Source organism: Trichosurus vulpecula, chromosome 3 (genome assembly GCF_011100635.1).
Source record: "Trichosurus vulpecula isolate mTriVul1 chromosome 3, mTriVul1.pri, whole genome shotgun sequence".
Lineage (NCBI taxonomy): Eukaryota > Metazoa > Chordata > Mammalia > Diprotodontia > Phalangeridae > Trichosurus > Trichosurus vulpecula.
In genome coordinates this window covers 431,245,085-431,267,182 of record NC_050575.1, presented here as the reverse complement: position 1 = coordinate 431,267,182, position 22,098 = coordinate 431,245,085, and the positions used below count along the sequence as shown (strand labels likewise).

General features: G+C 49.9%; 1 protein-coding gene across 2 annotated transcripts in view; it reads right to left on the bottom strand.

Moving 5' to 3' along the window:
• The window catches only part of LOXL2 (lysyl oxidase like 2), a 163,247-nt gene that overhangs the window by 82,851 nt on the left and 58,298 nt on the right, over nucleotides 1-22,098 (bottom strand). The gene's annotated exons all lie outside the window — the stretch shown is intronic.

The window sequence follows — 22,098 nt, the reverse complement described above, 5'->3', positions numbered from 1 at the left end:
CCATTGATCGGCAGGCAAGTCTCCAGAGTAACTCTTCAGACAGAGGCAGAGGGCAGAGTCAGGCCAAGTCATATATTCAGTGATCCCTGTGTGCCAGGCACGGAGCTGCTGTCCAGCACCAGGGATGCAAAGAAAGGCAAAACAGCAATGCCAAGAATCCAGCACCTGCCCTCAAGGAGTACACAGTCTAGCGAGAGAGATAATTTGAGTACAAACAAGATGTTGACCAGACAGACTGGAGATAATGAACTGGGGAAGCCCTAGAGTTACTAGAAGGTGGGGTTTGGAAGTGGGAGGTGGAGAAGAGGCGCAAGAGTATTCCAGGCCTGGGGGAAGTCAGTAACTGGGCTCCATGAGCTCCAAGATGACTCACTTTTTTGTTTCTGTATCCCTAGCACATGGCATACAGTAAGCACTTAATAAATATCCACAATTGATTGATTCCTGTGCTAGGAAGAGATACCAAAGAACCACCAGAAACCCACGCCCTTGAGGAGCTTATGATCCTTTTGGAGAGGTGGGATGAGCGCACAAGAAAAACCAGAGTTCTGACTAAGAGTTAAAGTGAATGGTGCCCTCAACTTGCAGTCAGGAAAACCCTCAGTCTTGAATATCAGGTACAAACCAAATGTGCAACCTTGAGCCAACCACTACACCTCTCCGTGCCTCAGTTCCCCCATCTGTAAAGTGAAGGGAGTGGACTTTATGGCCTGTCAAGTTCCTTCTCCTCTAAGTCTATGACCTCATGGTCTACAAACAACCTCAGGTCATAAAGTTGATTGGCATCGAAGAGCATTGGACTTTGAGTCAGAGGACTTGGGTTCGAATCCTCTGACTCTGAGACAATTTGCTGTGTGACCAGTGCCAAGTCAATGAATTTCTCTGACCCTCTATTCTCAACTGTGAAACAGGGATGATGATCACATCCACCTCACAGGGCTGTTGTGAGGCTCAAGGGAGATGCTGCTTGTTAAGCTTGCTTACCTCATAAAGGCATTCTGTTGGCTCTTAACATTATCACTGATCCGAGAGGCAACCTCAGGGTCAGGGAAACCAGGGTTCAAGTCCTGCTTCTGACACAAGTCACTTAACCTTCTCAGCCTCGGTTTCCACACCGGTGGAAAACGGTGATAAGGATAGCACAGGACAGTGGAAAGACCACTGAACTTGGAGTCAGAAGGTCTGAATTTGATCTCCACCTTTGCCACTTAGACTGTTTAAGCCCTCTGAGCCTCAGTATCCCTATGTGTAAAATGGGCATAGCTTTCCATATCCCATCATGTCAAGGTCCTTGATATTCTCTCCATCATCACAGAATCAATCACAGAACCATACACAATGCTTCCTTTTCATAACTGAGAAAATTGAGGTCCATGGAGGGAAGGAATTTGTAGAAGGTCACCAAGCTAGTAAGTTGCAGAGACAGCCCTGGGCTGCTGGTGATGATGGCTTCAGGTTTATGGTGTTTGGGGAGCAGTGTCCATAAAAGCAGAGCCAGGGTGGGGCACCACCAGGGTGTGTGTCCCAGGAGATGACAGGCACAATCTAAGCTTTTCCACAGCTGGGAGGGAGCGTCCGTGGCCTGAGCCACTGGAAAATTTTCTGAGTGACCAGCTATGGTAGGAATTTGCTAGAGCTCCTTTTTGGAAGTCAAGCAACCAGAGCCAGGATGTTAATTACCCTCCTATTATTATTAATCATCTCCAGACTCCAGCCCCCTCTCTTGTGGTTCCCAATGAAGGGTACTCACAGCTGAAGAAGCATGGGAAGGGGGGGGGTCACCCTGGGGACCAGGGTTTCAGGATCTACTCCAAGCTGGCCACCAAGCAGGTCACTTCCCCTCAAGGTGCTCCGGATGAGTGGTCCTAGTAGATCATCTGACAACAATCGCCTAAATTATTTATCCCAGGGGAAACACGGGAGTTGAAGAGAGAGCTGGAGGTGGGGTCAGGACAGGTTCAGTCCCACCTTGGACACAGAATGACTGTGAAACCCTAAACAAGTCACTCAAACTCTCTGTGCCCTAGGCAATCTTGTAGTGATAGGATAGTAGATTATAAATTCAGATTACCTAGACCACAGGTTCCCCTGCCCTCCATCCCATAAGGGATCTTAGAGGCCATCTGTTGTTGTTCAGTTCTGTCCAACTCTTCATGACCCCATGTGGGATTTTCTTGGCAAAGATAGTAGGAGTGATTTGCAATTTCCTTCTGCAGATCAAATTACAGATGAGAAAACTGAGGCAAACAGAGTTAAGTGACTTTCCCAGGGTCACACAGCTAGTGTCTGAGGCCACATTTGAACTCAAACTCCAGGCCTGGTGCTCTATCCACTGCTCCACCAGCTGCCTCTAGGAGAGTGGTACTGATTTAGTTACACTTCCCAGAGTTAGAGAGTATGTGAGAAGATGGCCAGGGTCTGGGTAGGGCTCAGTATGGCGAACTCTGGAAATTGCAGGTCTACGTTGATGGTGTTCCCCCACTGGGGGTTCCCTAAATAAATGATGTCACAGATCCAGTCTTTTACAAACAAAAAGAATACTCAATTTAGAGCCATGGGACTCGGGTTCAAATCCCAGATGTGCCACTTATTATCTATGTGACCTTAAACTAAGCCAGTCACTTCGCCCCTATGGGCATCACTTCAACAAACTTTTGTTAAGCTTTTAATTGTGCATGGCACCTGGGCATCTGTTTCCTTATCAATAAAACAAATTCTCAATTGTTGACCCCAAGAACTACCCGCAGGCAGAAGGTAATCTCTGAGACCTTGGAGAAAGGTGCATTCCAGGGCAAGGAGGTAGCCTGAGGGTGATGGCGTGGCAGAGATGGTCGGACGTGCAGGACAGGGGGTGGTTGTTGGATATGGGATGAAGGGGATGGAGGAATACAGGGGGCCCAGTGACAGCTGCTCCCAGCCCTGCCAACATGCAAATCATTTTGTGGAGCCCACAGGGCTGAAGAGAACCACTGTCTGGGTGCCCAGAGCAAAGCCTGTCTATTCTTGCCCCAGCTCCATAAATCAGAGTGTCAGCTTGGCTTCACAAGGCATCATTTCAGAGATTTCAGGTCAGACCCACATAGCGGTGGAAAATATGTCATCCCAAGAACGCTGGTATTCGGCTCCACTTCCCTCGCATGCCAAGCGGAAGGAAGGTCGCCATTGGCAGGATTAAGTTTTTCCAGGTCTGTAAAGCCTCTTCTTACATTTCCTCCCATCAGCCAAGACACCTGGGCAGTCGTGGGGAGCCAAGCCTGGGCCCCAGGTGACCACCCTGTCTGTCCATTCTGCCTCCAGGCGAGAGTTACAGAGTGAAATGGGGAAAGGTGCTAGCTTGTGACATCATCCCCTGACCCCAGCCTGGCTCCAGTCCCAGACCTCTGCTTCCTAAGGAGAGGACAAGAGGGACCAACAAAGCTGCTCCCCTGGCTCATTTTCCCTCTGAAGGAGCTGTGGGTGCTGGTCCCAGCTGAAAGGAGGAAAGACTGGGAGCCTGGGGGCAGAGGGGGAAAGTGGGTGGCTGGGGCGATCCAAGCCTGGCCCAGGAGGACCCAGACTAAAGCCGGTCCCAGAAGCTGTGGGCAGCTGTCCTTCTGGAGCAGTGATGCTGCTTCCCTGCTGGAGCCGAAAGAGACCTTAGAAGGCATCCAGAGGTTTCCTTCCACCTAACCCCCTCTGCCATTAAACAGAGGACAAGAGAAGGGTGTGGTGTAATCTTGGTGATGGAGATGAGATGAGAGCCCCAGACCCCTGACTCCTATCCCTGGGTGATCCTCTTTATCTCAGCATTCTCATTTCACTTGAATCTCGCTTGGTCGGGCAAGGTTACAGATCCCATATGAGGCTTCTGGATATTGGCAGAAGGGTGCAGTAGAGAGGGCTGGATTTGGGGTCAGAGGACATGGCATTGCCACTTGGGACTTCTGTTTCTCTGGGGCTCTTTTCTCATCTATAGAATGGAGATTGTAATACCTATCTCATAGGATGGCTGTAGGTGGGGCAGAGGGGAAATAGCATTGGGCTTGAAATCAGGGGAACCTGGGTTCCCATCCTGCCTCTGACACCATCTGTATGATCAGGGCAAGTCTTCCACTACTGAGGCTCAGCATCCACATCTATGAAATGGGATAATAATAGCACTCCCCTGCCAGGATACTGTGAGGGTCAAATGAAACACTGCATGGAAAGTGTTTTCCAAATCTTAAAGCTGTGTGTGAATGTGAGTCATTATTATCATCAAAGCTGCCTTCATGAAGCTGTTCCTGATCCCACCCTGAGATGTTCGCTCCCTCCCCCCTGCCCAAAGTACCAGGAAGTCATTTGTTTTATATCTATTCTATAGAAGACCATACAGGTGTCTCCCTGCGCAGGGCAGGGACTGTTCCGTTTTTATCGTTGTAGCCCCAGAACATAGTAGGTGCCTAATAAATGCTTGTTGATCAATTGATGGAAAATGCTAACTTGTTACTGAGTTAGCCAAGTGTCCCTAGCAAGGTAGTGATACCGCCAGAAAGGGAATCCAATGCCTCTTGTCATCCATAAACTCACCAAGTGCCACTGGGGCCATCTTCAACAAACCTGGATAGGGGGCAGCAAGTCTGATCCCTTTCCACTCTTAAAAGTGGGTCCAAACTGAACACTAACAGGTGTAAGTACAGTGACGAACTCAATCCAGAAGGAGGGATAAGTGAAGGCATCTCCTTCCCATCTTTGCCGAGGTGAGGGACTATGGGTGTGGGATACTGAATATATTATTGACCATTGGCTGATGTATTGGTTAGTTTTGGTGAACTGCTTTTTTCTCTCTCTCTTTTCTTCGTGATATAAATTCATGCTGTCTGAGTGGCAGAGGGGGAGCGGCATGCAGGGAGGTGCTGATGTTAAAAGAGTATCAACATTTTAGAAAAAGAGTCAAGGAGAGTGAGCTAGGCTTATACACACCTCCCCACTTGAGGTGTCTCTATCTCACCCAATCCTTGCCAGCCTTCAAAGTCCAGCTTTTCCAGGAAGCCCACCCCAAACCTTCCAGTCTGCACAGACTAGAGATTCAGAGACCTCAAAAGTCATTTAATCTACCCCTCCCCACTGTCGGCCGCTAGGTGGCGCTGCAGTGGATAGAGTATCAGCTCTGGAATCAGGAAGACTCCTCTCCCTGAGTTCGAATCCGACCTCAGACACTTACTAGCTGTGTGACCCTGGGCAAGTCACTTCATCCGGCTTGCCTCAGTTTCCTCATCTATAAAATGAGATGGAGGAGGAAATGGCAAAGTACTCCAGTATCTCTGCTGAGAAAACCCCAAATGGAGTCACAGAGAGTCAGACATGACTGAAAAAGACCTGAACAGCTCCACTTTGTAGATGAGGAAACAGGTCCAGAGAGAACAAGTCATTTACACAAAGTAGCAAGAATCAGAACTAAGATTTGAGCCCGGGTCCCTGACTCCAAATCTAGTGCTTTGTCTCCTAGACCAAGGTGCCTCACCCAAGGTCTTTCTCTTTGACTCCCCGCCCCATCTGCCATGCAGAGCCATCATTAGCAATTTGTACGCTTGGGACAAGTTGTGGGAGGATGGGGTTGGGTACACCTGCAATTCAACTTTGGAGGAGAAGGAACCAGGCCATGGGACACCATAAGGTTTCCAATCAGTCAATCAACCTCACCCTAGTTCTGTTTCCATTCCTAGGACACTTTCTGTCTCCTCCTCACTCACATTGACCTAAACCTCTACCCCACCCCAACCCCATGCTGTTACTTATCTGTTTTATGTGTATAAATCTGGCATCCCAACTACTCTTTAGTGACCAGTGGGCAGGGCCTGTATCTGACCCCCAGCACAGGACTATACACACAGGAGGGGCTGGGGCTGGATGAAGGTTTCAAAGGACAACGGTCCCTCCCAAGCCCCTCCCCGCCCCCCCCCCCCCCCGCTTAGGAACGTGGGTTCAGAGGAGCTGAGAGTCAGGCCACCGAGAGCCTGCAGGGCCTACGTGAGGACAGAGACACACACCAAGCAGCCCTGCACTCCAGAAGGAAAAACATCCATTCATCGGCTACTTCTCGGAGACTTCTTTGTCCAAAAAAAAAAGCCACATAACTTTCCTCCTGACTTCACTGCTATGGAATCCCTCCCATGGCCCCACAAGCCCACATGTGCTGGGATCTGGTTCAAGACTCACTTTGAGAAATGAAGAGAAGATTTTTAAAAACTCTTTATTTTAAAACAAGGCAACGTGCTGCCCTTGCCCTTTAAACATGGAGCCTGGTAGCTGGGACACTGCCTGAGGCCGTTGGCCCATCCTTGGAATTGAAGAAACCCACAAATCTCGTTTTCTTTCTCCCCCATAGGGACAAATCATGGTCTTTTACATTCATAAGGGAAACAGTACAGTAGAAAGAAAGCCAGTTTTAAAGTCACAGAACCTGGGTTTGAATCTTACCTCAGATAAAGAGATTGGACTGGCTCATGGGATTGTGGGTTTCAAACTGTAAGAGGCCTCAGAGGCCACCGGGCCAGCCCCCTTGTTTTTCAGATTTCCTAGAGATGGAAAGGGACTCACCCAGGGTCATACGGCTAGGGATCTCAGATTCTGTGGTCTCTAGGTTCTTTCCAGCTTACCCAGTCCCATCTCCTGCCTCACAGAAGGCCACCCTCTAAGGAATTCACAACATTTTCCAGACCTCACATACCCTGCCCACAGCTCAGGGAGGCCTGGACGAGGGGGAAGATTTATTCTCCCCAATTTACAAATGGAAATAACGTAGCAGGGAGAGGCTCACCCCAGCAGGTCAGTGCTCAAGCTTGAAAGGAAACCCAAACTTTTGGCCCCCTGGGCTGTATAGCGCTCCTTAGATGTGCCACCTGAATGGAGTCTCTAATACTAACAGCTGCCAGTGACTTGAAAATTCCAGAGCATGATGAAAGCATGGGTCTTGGCCTACAGGGAAAGGTCACCCATTTTGAAAGGTTAGCTGGAGATTGCATCAAGGAATGTGCCAAGGGCAAGCAAGTTAGGAAAATAAACCAGGCCCAGAGGAGACAGTTTGATGGTCAAACGTCAAATGCCCACCCACAAGCCAGCCCAGGGAAGTGGGAAATGATGCAGGAGGCCCAGAACCCCTGCTGTCCGCCCAAGCTGGGCTCCCCCAGGAGAGGAAAATTGAGCCTCGCATGTGCCAGGCACAGCTGGTCTCTCCTCCCCCCACTCCCACTGCGGGGGCCTGGACTCTGAAATGACCATCCACTTACTTTCTATGGCTTCTGCTGAGGTTTTTTTCATGGTCTGTCCTCATTAGAATGGGAGTTCTTTGAGGGCAGAGACCATGCTTTTGGCTTCCTTTGTGCCCCCAGCACCGAGAACAGGGCATGACTGTCTGGGCAGGGAATTGAAGACAAGAAACTCCTCAAGGGAAGGAACAACATTGACCGTGGATTTCACATCTCCTAGCATGCTTGCATTGTCTAGGGGACAGACAGGGTCTCATTACCTGTTGTCTGGACCATGCTATTGCCTCCCTCCTACCTGGTCTCCATGTTTCTATTCTCTTCCCTCTCTGATTCACCTTCCACACAGCTACCAAAATAGTATTCCTAAAACACTGTCGGCTGTGTGACTTCTTGGCTCAAAAAACTTCGGTCCTTTCCAATTGCCTTAAAGGCAAAATTAGGCTCAGGATAAGGGAAATTTTTCTAACGATAGAACTATCCCAGAGTGGAATGGGTGTATCTGGAAGTGGTAGGTTCCCCCTCACTGAAGGTCTCCTATCAGGGACTGCATGATCACTTTTCCAGATGCCAAAGGGACCATGACTCAGTTGGACCAGATACCAGGTACTGGGATGGGCCCTGGGGCTACAGAGACAAACAAATAAAACCAAGAGCCCTCAAGAAACTTCTGGCTCATTGGCTTCTTGAAGAAGCCTCCCAGGTCACTGCCGAAGCGTCGATCTATAATTCTATAATTCAAAAGGAAAATTCCTCAGCCTTCACAATCTAGCTCCAGCCCAGCTTACTAAACATTGCCTACGACCCCTCTCCCCGAAATGTGGCTGTCCAGTTTCTGCTTCTTTATTCCTACCTCTGTACAGGCTGTGCCCCCTGCCTGGTGCACACTTCCTTCCCATCTCTGTTTCTTAGAAGCCCTGGCTTCCTGCAAGGCTGAAATGAGAGGCCACCTCTTACAGGAAGCCAGATGTTAGAATGCTCTCTTGTCTCTGTGAATGCCGTGCCCTCTGCCTGTAGAATATAAGTTTCTTGAGGGCAAGAACTATTGCCTATTTTTGTCCTGGCACCCCCGGTGCCTTGGGGTACTTAATAGATGCTTATAGGCAGCCTGGTGGGACAGTGGATAGAGCATAGAGTGCTGGGCTGGGAATCTGGAAAACCTGAGTTCAAATCTGGCCTCAGGTCATCGTGTGACCTTGGGTAAGTCGTTGCTTGCCTCAGTTTCCTCATCTGTAAAGTGGGAGTACGAATAGAATCTTCCTTCCTCCAGGGTCGTTTTACAAATCTCAAGGCACTGTATGAACGCGAGCTTTTATTGCTGTTGAATTGGAATTGAAATGAACTAACAAGGGCTTGCTTGTGGACTGAATGGAGACCATGAGTTCAGCCTCCTTGGTTTTCCGCTTCGACACAAACTGTGCTGTTACAAAGACTCCGGGTTAGCTTCATGAGTGATCAAAGGCCCAGACGGGCTCAGACCCTCCGAGAAAGCTGGAGCAGCGTCCTGGGGTTTATCTCATGTTCGCAGGAAGCCCCAGCATGCTCTCGGGCTCTGATGGGCAGTCGGTCAACAAGCACTTAGCGAGTGCTGGAGATGTGGCCTCAGCGCGCTCAATGATGGGCATACAGAGCAGGGCCTGGACCCGGCCTCGAGTCGAGCGGAAGGCAGACATGAGCACAGGGACACAGGAGGGAGCCCCCCCACCCCATGTGGCTGAACCTTCCTGAACCTGACGCCTTCCCTGTGGGACGGTCCCAGAGCTGGAGAGGCAGGAAGACCTCGGCAGCTGTCTGCCCTGACCCAGACCTGAAGGAATCCCTATTGTAGCCCAGCTAGAAAGAGTCCTCTCCAGCCTCCGCTCAAAGACCTCTGGTCAGAGGGAGCCCAGCATCCCTCAGGGGAGCCGGTCCATTTTTAGACCGGCTTCCGGTCCTCACCCACCCCACCCCCACCATGGATGGGGGCAGGGGCAGGCCCAGCACCATGGGTGGGGGTGGGGGCAGGGGCAGGCTCCTGTGGAGCCTGTTTTAGCTCTGTTTGATGCCCTGCACCAGGCTGCCTTCCCAGACTAATTCCGCATCACTCCCTCTTGCATATTCCAGCCAAACTGGACTCCTTGCCGTGCCTTACTTATCTCCGGTAAGGAATGACAGGATTCAAATTCAGGTCTTCCTGACTCTAGGTCCGGTGCTCTGTCCACTGCACCTCCAGGCTGCCTGACTAGACAGCCTCAGATGTTCCTTCCAGTCTAAATGAACGATGCTAGAACCAGGACTTCCCAAAATCCCAGCTCTCAGAGACAGTGGGGCAGTACTTGTGTGTACAGGGCTGTGTTATTTCCCCAATAGAATGTAAACTCCTTGAGGGAAGGGATGGCGCCACCTCTGTTTCTGTACCCCAGAACCCAGCTAGTACAGGGCACACAGTAGGTGCTCACTAAATGCTCAGGGATGGCACCACCTCTGTTTCTGTACCCCAGAACCCAGCTAGTGCAGCACACCCAGTAGGTGCTCACTAAATGCTCGTGGATGGCGCCACCTCTGCTCCTGTACCCCAGAACCCAGCTAGTGCAGCACACCCAGTAGGTGCTCACTAAATGCTCAGGGATGGCACCACCTCTGTTTCTGTACCCCAGAACCCAGCTAGTGCAGCACACCCAGTAGGTGCTCACTAAATGCTCGTGGATGGCGCCACCTCTGCTCCTGTACCCCAGAACCCAGCTAGTGCAGCACACCCAGTAGGTGCTCACTAAATGCTCAGGGATGGCACCACCTCTGTTTCTGTACCCTAGAACCCAGCTAGTGCAGCACACCCAGTAGGTGCTCACTAAATGCTCGTGGATGGCGCCACCTCTGCTCCTGTACCCCAGAACCCAGCTAGTGCAGCACACCCAGTAGGTGCTCACTAAATGCTCAGGGATGGCACCACCTCTGTTTCTGTACCCCAGAACCCAGCTAGTGCAGCACACCCAGTAGGTGCTCACTAAATGCTCGTGGATGGTGCCACCTCTGCTCCTGTACCCCAGAACCCAGCTAGTGCAGGGCACACAGTAGGTGCTCACTAAATGCTCAGGGATAGTACTACCTCTGCTCCCGTACCCCAGAACCCAGCTAGTACAGGGCACACAGTAGGTGCTCACTAAATTCTCAGGGATGGCACCACCTCTGTTTCTGTACCCCAGAACCCAGCTGGTGCAGCACACCCAGTAGGTGCTCACTAAATGCTCAGGGATGGCACCACCTCTGTTCCCGTACCCCAGAACCCAGCTAGTGCAGCACACCCAGTAGGTGCTCACTAAATGCTCAGGGATGGCACCACCTCTGTTCCTGTACCCCAGAACCCAGCTAGTACAGGGCACACAGTAGGTGCTCACTAAATGCTCAGGGATGGCACCACCTCTGTTCCTGTACCCCAGAACCCAGCTAGTACAGGGCACACAGTAGGTGCTCACTAAATGCTCATGGATGGTTTGGATTCTCCACACCATGTTCGTGTGGGTGGGCTCTAGGACACTGGGGGAGGTTTGCCTGTACAGAGCTCTCCTCCGGGAAGGCGGCTGCCATTGTTCTGCCCTTCTTCTTCCCCCCTTGTAACACATGAACCAAGGAAGAGCCGAAGCTCTGGTGAGACTCAGGCCTGGGCTCGTGGGGAGAGCACAAGCCCCTGCCCTGGGTCAGTGTGATAAAAGCCAAGTCATTTTCCCTGTCCAGGCCTCAGTTCTCAAACACCCAATGGCGGGGTGGATTGGCTCATCTCGAAGGCACCTCCTTACGGTTCCCACGATTCAGGCTCTCCCCACCCCCGCCCTGTCCAGTCCCGGGGGGCTCCTGGGGTCAGCTCCAGCAGATGTGGGAGGAGAAGCCACCCTGCCCTTTAGTGAGAGAATGATAAGACAGAGAGACTAGCCTCCTTACAGATGAGGAAACTGAGGGCCGGAAAGACGAGACCTGTGTAGTGCCCGACATGTGGAAGGCTGGATTGACTGCCAAAGTCATACAAAGGCCCTGGAAGACTTGAGTTCAAATCCAGCCTCAGACCTAGACTTATCTGTGTGGCCCCAGGAAAGCCACTTAACCTCTGTCAGCCTCTGTTCCCCCATCTGTCCAATCAGGACCTCCCAGGGTGGTTGTAACATATGGAAAGCTTTTTGCAAATGTCCCAGTGCTATATGGATGCTTGTCATTGGTGGTGGAGGGAGGTGGCACAGCCAGGCCTGGGCCTCCACATTCAGCCCCCTGCCCTCTGAACATGCTTCAGAGGCGGGTGGCCTTCAAGGCCCTCTCCAACTCCATGCTCCAGGAGGTGATGACCTCGCTGGATGAGCTCAGGGAAAGTCACCCCTCCTATCCCATATCCCCCAGCCCTGGGCCCAGGGCTTCCAAAGGGGGATGGGGCCTGTCCCAGAGCCCCAGTCTTGTTTCCTACTGTGGTTATGGAGCACTGCCAGGAACTTCACCACCATCTGTCACTAAGTTGGCGGGGGGAGCCCTGTCACAAGGGGTCACTGGGAAACCTCCACTCTCCCCCCAAGAATCAGTCAGGGAGTGGGGATGGGGCCCAGGGGCCTCTGGGTGGGGGCAGCAGCTGCAGATCGGGGAAAGAGCAATGAGGAACCTGACTCAGTCCTGGCTTTGCTGGGAAGCCTTGGACAAAATGGACCTCTCTGGTCCTGGATCCGAAGTTCACAGACTTAGAGCTGGAAGGGGAGTCAGAGACCACAAATCCTTTTAAAGATGAGGAAACAGAGACCTGAAGGCATGAAGTGAACTTGCCTAAGGTCACAAAGGGGGAGAGTCAGGATTTGAACTCAGGTCTCTGACTCCCCCACCCACTTCAGTCACAGCCTCCAGCCTCTAATTTCTCAGACTCTCTAATTCGGGGAGTCTGAGGCACCAGCAGCCTCTGACTCACAGGAGGAGGCATGTGGTCATTGTGGTGTGTGGGAGGGTTCTCTGGTGTCTGTCATTGTGAGAGCAGAGGTTTCCATGTGCCAGGGGTCTCACGTGGATGGATGGAACAGACCTAGAGAAGTGAGTGAGGACGTGCTCAGAGGGAGACCGAGCTTGCCTGGGAGACTTTGGGAAAGTCACAGCCATCTGGAGCCTCAGCTCCCCTCCCCCTTGTAAAATGAGGGATCAAAAGATGGCAGTTTGGGGCTGGAAGAGGCCGTGAAGGCCATCCTCTGATCCCTCCATTTTACAGAAGCCCAGGGAAGTGGCTTCCCCAAGGATGCCCCAAAAGGAAGTTACAGGACTTGAACCCAGATCTCTCTGTCTCTGTCTGTCTGTAAATCTTTCTTTTCCAAACCTTATCTTATCTCCTTTGATCCTCAAAACAACCCGGGATGATAGGTGTGATTTTTATCCCTTTTTCACCGATGAAAAAACAGACTCCTCAACATAAAGTGATTCGCCCAAGGCTGGGTGTCTGCTGCAGGATTTGAACTCGGATCTTCCTCCCTCCAAGTCCCCTACTCTATCAATTATACCACCTCGGGATCTTCTACATCTAACCCCAAAACTCTAGCCCCTACCTCAGTGATCCTCTAGCTAGCCCTGGGAGGGGAACATTTTAGGGCAGGGAAACTGCGGCACTGAGGAATGGGAAGGCCCTCAATGTGTGAGGCTGCAGAGACCGTGGGCCTGTCCCTCTAAGCTGGAGTAAAAGTGTTCCTGGAAGCACCGCAGCTGGGGCGGGGGCGGGGAAGAACTGACGGACTAAATAGAGAGCTGGACACAAGAGTAAGGAAGATCAGGGTTCGAATCCTACCTCAGATATTTAGCAGATGACTTAATGTGACTGTACCTCTGTTTCATCGTCTGTAAACTGGGTGCAGTGGCCTTGAAGGTACCTTCCAGCTCTAAATCTGTGATCATGCAACGGTGAGAGGGTGGGTTTGCCCTGGCCTGATCTCCTCGGGCCTCAGGGAGCTCTCAAAGGTGGCCAGTGACCCAAACGCCTTCTTAGAGCCTCCCGCGTCTAGACCAACCGGCTTCGTTGGCTGGAGGCGGCCCCTGCAGACGCTGCCCCAGCCGCTCTTCCCCGGCGGCCTCCCGAGCTGAACGCTGTTTTTCCGATCTCGGCTTCGGGGGCTCCTGAAACGCGATCTGCCCCGGGCACACAAACACGCCGGCCTGTTCCGCGCCTCCAAGCACGGGTGCCCCTTGGCCGTGCAGGCTCCTACCCAGGACGTGGTCAAGCGGAGCTCAGCCGGCGTGGGGCTGGGGGAAACCCGCGGGGCAGCTCTGCTGGGAAGCAGGCTGCGCTCCGGCACGACGTGCGCGAGGGTGAACGTGTTCTGAAGGGACAGCACGTTCCACGGGTGACGAGGCGACCCTCCCTCCTCTGGGCAGCAGAGCCCGGGCGGGGGTGGGGGTGGGGAGGGGACACAGCGGGGGAGCGGCCCCCACTGCCGCACAAGTCAGGAGGCCGGTAGTTTGTGCTTCAGTGATTTAAGAGGGTTTCTGACTCCAGGCTCAGTGCTCTATCCGCTAAGCCACCCAGCGGTCTCCAGGACAAGGAACGTGGCTCCTTTAAACATTAGACACCAGTTAGTGAGAGGGCTGTTAGGACATCCTAGACTCCCAGACTTGGGGATAGAAGGGACCCTGGAGGCTGCTTCACCCACCCCTTCATTTACAGGCTGAGGGAATTTAAGTGACTTGCCCAGGGTCACACAGCTAGTAAGTGTAAGAGGCGAGTTTTGAACCTAGGTCTTCCTTGACTCCAGGTCCAGTGCTCTCCTGGTGGCACACTGAAAAGGGCACAAGGTCTGGTCAGATCCTTTGGCCTGGGTTCAAATTCTGCCTTGACATTTACTGCTTGTGTGACTTCACTTCCCCAAGACTCAGTTTCTTCTTCTGTAAAATGAGAGAGCTAGACTCTATGGCCTCAGAGTCCTTCCCAGTTTATGACCAACTAACTCTCTGCCTTCTGGCTGCAGACATTAGTCACTGAACGTTTGACGGAGAGTCCCAGTAGGAGCTCCTAATTCACTGGAAATGACTTGAGTCATTTTCCACAGGGATCTCTAATTTAAATGCTAGCTCGCATGTCTACAAGTTTCACATGGAGCTTTCCTCCCAACACACTACTTTTCTGCCATTTTACAGACGTGGAAATTGAGAATTGGAAAAGGAAAGCCATTTGTCTGCAATCACCAGGCTGGTTAGTGGCCAAGCCAGGATTCAAAAATCTTGCCCTAAAGTACCTTAAAGTTTTTCTGAAGTATTCCAAGATCTTTGAGAAGAACCAATAGCAGAGGAGGATGTATTCAGAGAATTACGGGTTTAGAACTGAAAGGATCTTAGGGAAGGGGGAGGTGAATAAGCTTTTATATGGTACCTACTATGTCCCAGGCACTGTACCAAGCACCCACTATGTGCCAGACACTGTATCAAGCAGTTTACAAATATTATCTCAGTCGATAATCATTTGATTTGACGTTAGAGGATATAGTCCATTTCATTACTTTAATTCCTATGACCTTGATTTGGATAGTCCTTCCGAAGATGCAGATTGCTACCCATCTGTGCCTACCCATTCTGAGAGGCTCTTGTCCTTGTCTTCCCACAAGTTTCCCCACAGAAGGTCCACCCAAGGGGCTGGAGGCCTTCCTTTATTTCTCCTGACGTCACTCAGCATCTCACTACAAACCTGGGATGGAGGAAGTATGAGATCACCAGGGGAATGTTTCACTGCCCACCTGTCATCCCTTGAGGTCACCCTGTTCCAAAGTGATCCCGGCAGTAAATGGGCAAGCTGGGGTCCAAATTCAGGCCCCTGGCCTTCAAAATCACATGTTTGTTCCACCCTACTTCACAACATAATTTGTGTGTCCACATCATCCCAGTGAAATCACCCAGCACAATTAGACAGAAGGCTGGTGTGGGCTTCCTGTGTCCTCTTCGCTCCCTAGGGGCTCATACCCTGATCTCATAAATGTACAGCTGGTCCAGGGAGACTAGTCTAGGAAGGACATGTGGAATCTGTCCAGGCATCTGGGGCTCAGGGCCAGGCAGACCAGGAAGGAAGAGAGGCAGGATAAGAACAGGGAGCTGGGAAGGAGATGTGATTTACTGGGAAGAGTAATCTGCCTTGAAATTCCCTTGTGGTCATCACTTTCTCTCAGCAGGCCTCAGTTCCTCATCTGTAAAATGAGAGGGTGGATCTCTGAGGTGCTCTTCCATTCAAATAAGTCTAAGTTTCTAAACAGAGTCACATGGTAAATGGAAAGCATGTGACATCTGGAATCCAAAGACCTGATCCTGCTCCTCACTGGCTGTAGGATCTGGCACATCATTAGATCTTTCTGAGTTTTGGTTTCCTCATCTGTAATATGTGGGGTTGGACTTGACAGCTTCTGAGATCCCTCTGTGTGCTAGATCTGACTCTATGTGACAAGACAAAAATGAAGTAATCCTTGCCCTCAAGGAGATTATATTCTATCCAGGGAGATCACCTCAAAGGTCTGTCTCCTTCCTCTGAATTTCCAGAGCACATAGTCCAGACCTTGCTTATGGTATGTATTACACAGTGTCTCATTCCATGGATTTTTTAGGCACAGGTGAGGTTCCTCTACCAGCCCATGGAGCCAAGACCCATGAGGGTGGGGCTGTATCTAATTCGTCTTTGCATCCATTACAGCTGAGGTGTCAAACAGCCTCCTGACACTTCCCAGTAAGGCTTGAGCCAGATTCTTATCTATAGTTCCTATCAGATTTTAAAGTGTTGATGTGGTAATTTAAAAAAAATAAATTTATAAATAAGTATGATTTTCTAAGTCAATATGTGGCCCTCAGGGATCCTCATATATCATTTAATGACCCCCTTTCTTATTTGCATTTGGCCCTGCAGCACCTAAAACATGTGCTTGTGCACTCGAGTATGTGTACACACACACACACACACACACACACACACACAAAAAAAAAAAAATTAGTCAATGAATAGTTACTCCTTGTGCCCCAACAAATGGTATTGCATAAACACTATCAGCCCTGGACTCCAGGAGTCAGAGGACCTTAGATGCTTGCTACCTCTGTGACCTTGGGAAAGTCTCTTGGCCATCCTGATCCTCAGTTTCCTCATCTGTAAGATGAAACAGACTATATGATCTCTGGGGTCCCCTCCAGCTCTACGGTTCTATGATTGCACAGGGTGTGGGGGAGGGGCTTTCCCTTGGCTCTTTTAATAGCTTATGGACATTGCTGCATTCAGGTGACCCACCCACCATCCATCCAACCTGCTCCGTGACCAAGTACAATGGAAAAAGAGCTGCTTCTTGAATCAGCGGACCTGGGTTCCAATCCTGACTCTGATGTGGGACCTAACTGTGTGGGACCTTGGGCAAGTGGATTCCTCTCTCTGGGCCTCAGTTTTGCACATGTGAAATCAGGAGATTGGAATAGATGGTCCATGAGTTTCCTTTGCAGTTCTGGTGATTCTAGGAAAAATCCCTACTAAGTGGAGGACTGTGGGTGTGGAACATTGTATACATCAGACTTTTTCAATATGTTGGTTAGATTTGCTGAACTGTTCTCCAAACCCTGCCCTTCACCACCACCCCCTTTTCAATTTTTTTCATGAGGGATTGCTTTTTGGGAAAAGGTATGCTGGTCAATCTAGAAGGTAGGAGAAATCAACAAAAATGTAGTCTTGAAAAAGACTCTCCCTCTACCTGTCTGCAGCCTTCAAAGACTTTGCACTCCATAGACCCCTCCTTCCTCCGAATTCCTTTCATGTCTGGGTTGGCCCCCGAGCTCCCTTCCAAAACTCACCTTCCCGGAATCTAGGATGCATGGGCTGAGCCGCTCACTCAGCACCGTTAGCTCCCTCCCTGTGCAGTCCTCTTGGCTATAGATCGTGCTCTCCCAGAGGGCAAAAGCAGCTCCTACAGGCTTCGGTGTCTTGCGTCTAGCAGGCACTAAACAACTATTTCTCCACTGATTGAAAAGATGGAAGGTCACCTTAGCAAGCGCTTGGAACTCTCCTTCTCTCTTGTTAAAGGCAATGTGAACAGCTCCCCGCTGTGCTGCCTCCAGCAGCAGCAGCAGCAAAAGCAGAAGCGACGGCATTCATATAGCACTTTGATATGTGCGTGATTATTTACAAATACTAGCTTACTTTATCCTCACAACAATCCTGAGAAGTAGGTGCTATTATTATCCCCGTTTTACAGACGAGGAAATAAACCGAGGCAGACATAATGTGATGTTCTCGGGGTCACACAGCTAGGCAGTGTCTGAGGCTGGATTTGAACTGAGGTCTTCCTGACTCCAAGCCCATCACTCTGTGCATCAACTCTGACATCTAGCCTCCTTAATGATGGGACGCCGACTTGGAATGGAAAGGGAAAAGAAGACTTTGGATGCACATTCCCCCCGCCTGGTGTAAGGCTGAGACAGCCAGGTAGCCCAGTGGGGGGTGCAGACAGCGCTGTGGAAACTGAGAGAATCCCAGATCCAAGGAAGGTGAGAATTGGGAGTTCCTTCCCCAGGCAGAATCCAGTCGCAGGAGCTATTCGCTGCAGCCAAGCCCAAAGGTGACAAAAGTCTGCCTTTCCAAGCTTATTCTACATTATTCCCATCTGTATACTCTCCATTCCAGCCAAACCGGCCTATTCACTGCTTCCTGAGCACAATCCATGTCCGGACCGATCCTTCAAACAGGCTGATTCCCCAGAATTCTCTCCCTTTCTCTGAGAATCCCAGGCTTCCCTCCAGGCTGTATAATAAGCTCAGGCACTAACTCCTACAGGAGATACCTTCTGCCCTCCCTAATGCAATAAACATTTATTAAGCCCCTCCTGCGTGCCAGACACTGTCCTAAATGCTGTGGATACACATAAGGAAAAGAAAGACATAAATCCTTTGTGTTTCCTTTGCATATATTTTGTGTTATGTCATCCAAGTAAACTGTAAGCTGCCTGAGGGTATTGTTTTGGTTTTATCTGGCACATAGTAGGAGTGTAATAAATGCTTCTTTAACGTTGAATGAATGGATCATAGATTCTTAGGACCCAGTAGAATGGAAGCTCCTTGGCGGGCAGGTACATCTTCTTTTTGGTCTTTGTTTTGCATCCCTAGCACCTAGCATACAACCGGAACTAGGATTTCATTGGTAGAAGGAACTCCCAGTTGAGGAAACACCTTTCAATGCAGGTTGGCCCCTTCTCTCCAATGTATGGTGTCAGACCACTGAGGAGTGGCCCAGAGATCTAGGGAGCTACCCAAGGTCGCACCTACAGTGAGCACACTGTGTCTGAGGCAGAGTTTGAATCCAGGTCCTCCTGACTCCAGCCCACCTAGCTACATCCATGGACACATGGCAGGTGCTTAATAAATGCTTGTAGAATGAATGAATGAATGCTTGATGGGTTAAGTTGGAAGCCAGAAATAATGAGGGGGGGGGACAATAAGAGCATCTACATTAATCAATCAAAAAGGATTTATTAAGCACCTAGTGTGTACCAGGCTCAATACTGGGCACTGGGGGCACAAAGAAAAATGAAATATGCCCTGTCCTCAAGGAGCTGACATTCTATTAGGAGAGACCATGTGTACAGAACCCCCGTGCTCCTTGGGCTTGTTCTATATTACAAAGGGAAGCATAAGATAAATGAAATGCACAATAAATCCAAGGTAGTTTGGGGGTGAGGACAGCCCTGGGATAGGAGGGGCTGGGAATCACAAAGGGTGTCATAGAGAAGGAGTGCTGGAGCTGCCTCTTCCAGGAAAGGGGGAGGGGAGAGGGGTCCAATTCGAGGCATGGGGCAAGCTCAGCCAAGATAACGGCACAAACTTTGAAGCATTATATAACTGTGACTAGTGGCTGCTGTTACGTTACTATGTATGTGCTTCCTTCAGCAAGGAGCAGAAATTGTCCTATTCAGCCAGGTCAGGGTATATAAGGATGGGGGTGGGGGCGGGCAGAGCAAGGTGGCAAAACATGAAGAGCACCAACTTGGGAACCCAATGGCCTGGGTTCAAATTTCGGCTTCGCCATTCCTAGCTGGGTGCTCTCAGGCAAGTTATCTAATCTTTCCAGGGCTCATTTTCCTCACCTGTAAAGTGAAGGGTGTTGAAGCTGACTGAGTTCTCCCCCTTCCCCCCACTCCCTTCCTTTTTTAGGTTATATATTCCAAGAGAATATTAGGACAGTGGAGGCAGACCTTGGAGATATTGTGGGTTCAGTTCTAGATCACTGTAATAAAGTGAATATTGCAATAAAGCAAGTCACAAGCATTTTTGGCTTCCCAGTGCATATAAAAGTTATGTTTATACTATAATGTAGTCTATTAAGTGTCCAGTAGTATCATGTCTTAAAAAAACAAAACAATGTGCATGCCTTAATTTAAAAATACTTTGTGGCTAAAAAATGCTAGCCATGATCTGAGCCTTCGACAAGTCTTAATCTTTTTGCTGATGGAGGGTCCTGCCTCGATGTTGACAGCCGCTGGCTGATCAGGGTGGGGGGTGCTGAAGGCTGGGGTGGCTGGGGCAATTTCTTAAAAATAAGACAACAATGAAATTTGCCACTTGAATACTTAGAGGCTGGCCTAATTTCGATATTGTTGTGTCTCAGACAATAGGGAGGCCAGAAGACACAGAGAGAGATGGGGACAGCCGATGGGTGGGGCGCTCACAGCACAGCCAACATTTACTGATTAAGTCTGCCATCTTACATGGGCTTGGATCGTGGAGCCCCGAAACAATTATGATAGTAACACGAAAGATTGTTGATCACAGACCACCATGACAGATATAAGAGTGAAAAAAGAATGAAATACTGAGAGAATGACCAAAATGTGACATGGAGGCACAACGTAAGCATGTGCTATTTCAAAAAATGGTGCCAGTAGACTCCCTCAATGCGGGGCTGCCATCAACCTTCGATTTGTAACCAACATTGGATCTGCACAGCACAGTAAAAACAAGTCATGTTTGTACTTCGAATGAAAGCCCTTGGTCCCACTTAAATGAGAAACCCTTTCTATCACTTCTAAAATAAGGTACTGTAATGGAATCATTTTAAGTCATTCTTATCAAAGGCCTAACCAGTTTCAAAATGGAGAGGCTCGTCAGCCCAGGAAAGACGCCTCCCTGGACTGATGAGGGTAGTGATGACACATGAGAACGAAGTCTTGGATTCATTCGGCTCATCAAGGCATCTCTCCGGTTCACCTTTCACTGGGTGGAAAGAAGAATCCTTAAAGGACGTGGTAGATGAAAGATCAAAAGCTTACAGAAAAACAACACTCCAGGGCAGGCCGACATTAAATGATGATCGTGATTCTATCCCTTTGGATTCTCTCTAAGCAGACATTCTTGGAATGAGGATAATTTAATTAATACAAATTGTCTCTAGCAGGCTTGTGCCCCAAACACAGAGTACAGTATATTTCTTCCACAGAGAGTTGGCCCAGATGGTTTTTCAAAGTCCTTTCCAGATCTGACTGTAGAGTCACTAAGGCACAGTCCCAGGTAGCCAGGGTTAGGTGGCTAGGAGTTTGAGGGGGGACCATCCCACAGCCCCTGGGTCAGGATGGTTGGGGGTTTGGGAGGCTGAGTAGGAAAACAGAAAACAATCATCGAAAGCCAGAATCAGGACAGATGGGAGCTAAGGGAGGGTTTAGGGAGGGGAACCAGGAAATAGTCTCCCCACAAACCGGGGTCAAACAGGGCTGGTGCGTGGGGTGGTGCTGGTGGTGGGAGTTGGGGGAAACCAGCTCACTCCACTTACCACTGGCTCAGCCCTTTGGGGATGATGTCATGCTGGAGCAGTGACAAAAGCTATAATGGGAAAAGTCTGCAAAGCCCCCTTTGTTACAAATCAGGCATCCTCCAAAGTTCCTGGAAAACCAAATCCTCTCGATTTCATTTTCCAACCTGAAAGGATGTGGGAGGGTGGCGGATGCTTTTTTTTTCTTTGAGTCTGGAGGTATGTATAGGTTCTGGTTTGTTTTCTGCCTAACAATACCCACTGTGACCCAGAAACCCAGTTTCTTCTTGGCTCTGAGGAAATGCCAGGCCAGCAGACCAACTATCCTGCCCATTCTACTCCAGTACAACAGCTCTGATCTTCCCTTCTAGAATAAAAGCCAAAGAGAAGAGACATATCCACTCCCTTAGATTTCTCCCAGCATCTAATACAGCTTTGCCATGTAGTAGATATCTCATCCACCAGAACATAGAGGCTCTTGGGATCACAGGATCGGTCAGTCAACAAACATGTGTTAAGTGTTCACTGTGAGTCAAGTAGTATCATGGATTTAGAACTAAGGGCCCTTGGAGGTCACCACGCCCAGCTTAACAGATGAGGAAACTGAGGCTGAAAGATGCCACGTGACTCATCCAGGGCCATACAGCCAGTGAGTCTGTGAGGCAGGATTAGAGATTTTACCCAATCCACCTGAAGGCAGACTTTTTCAGATGGGGAAACTGAGCCCAAAGGAGGTAAAATGACTTGTTCAAGGTCACTCTTTTCCAAAAGAAGGCCTCTGGTTTCTTACTGCCTCCTGAGTCAAGCTTGATGTTCCTTACAGAGAAGTGGATTGAAAGCCAGAAGATCTGGGTTCAAATGTGGCCACTGCTTCTTAGTCCTTGAGTATTTGGGGCCAGTCACAGCCATATCACAGCCATTATCACAACTGTTCACATTTACACAGCGCTTCAAAGTTTATAAAGCACTTCCTCTGTGAGTAGGGAATTTGAGGGTCCCCCATGACCCGCATTTTACAGATGATTGTGATAACAATAGCTCACAATTGTACATTGCTTTAAGGTCTGCAAAGCCTTTTATGTATGTGACCTCATTTAGTCCCCACAACTACCCTGGGAGGTGGAAGCCATTATTATCTCTGTGTTACAGATG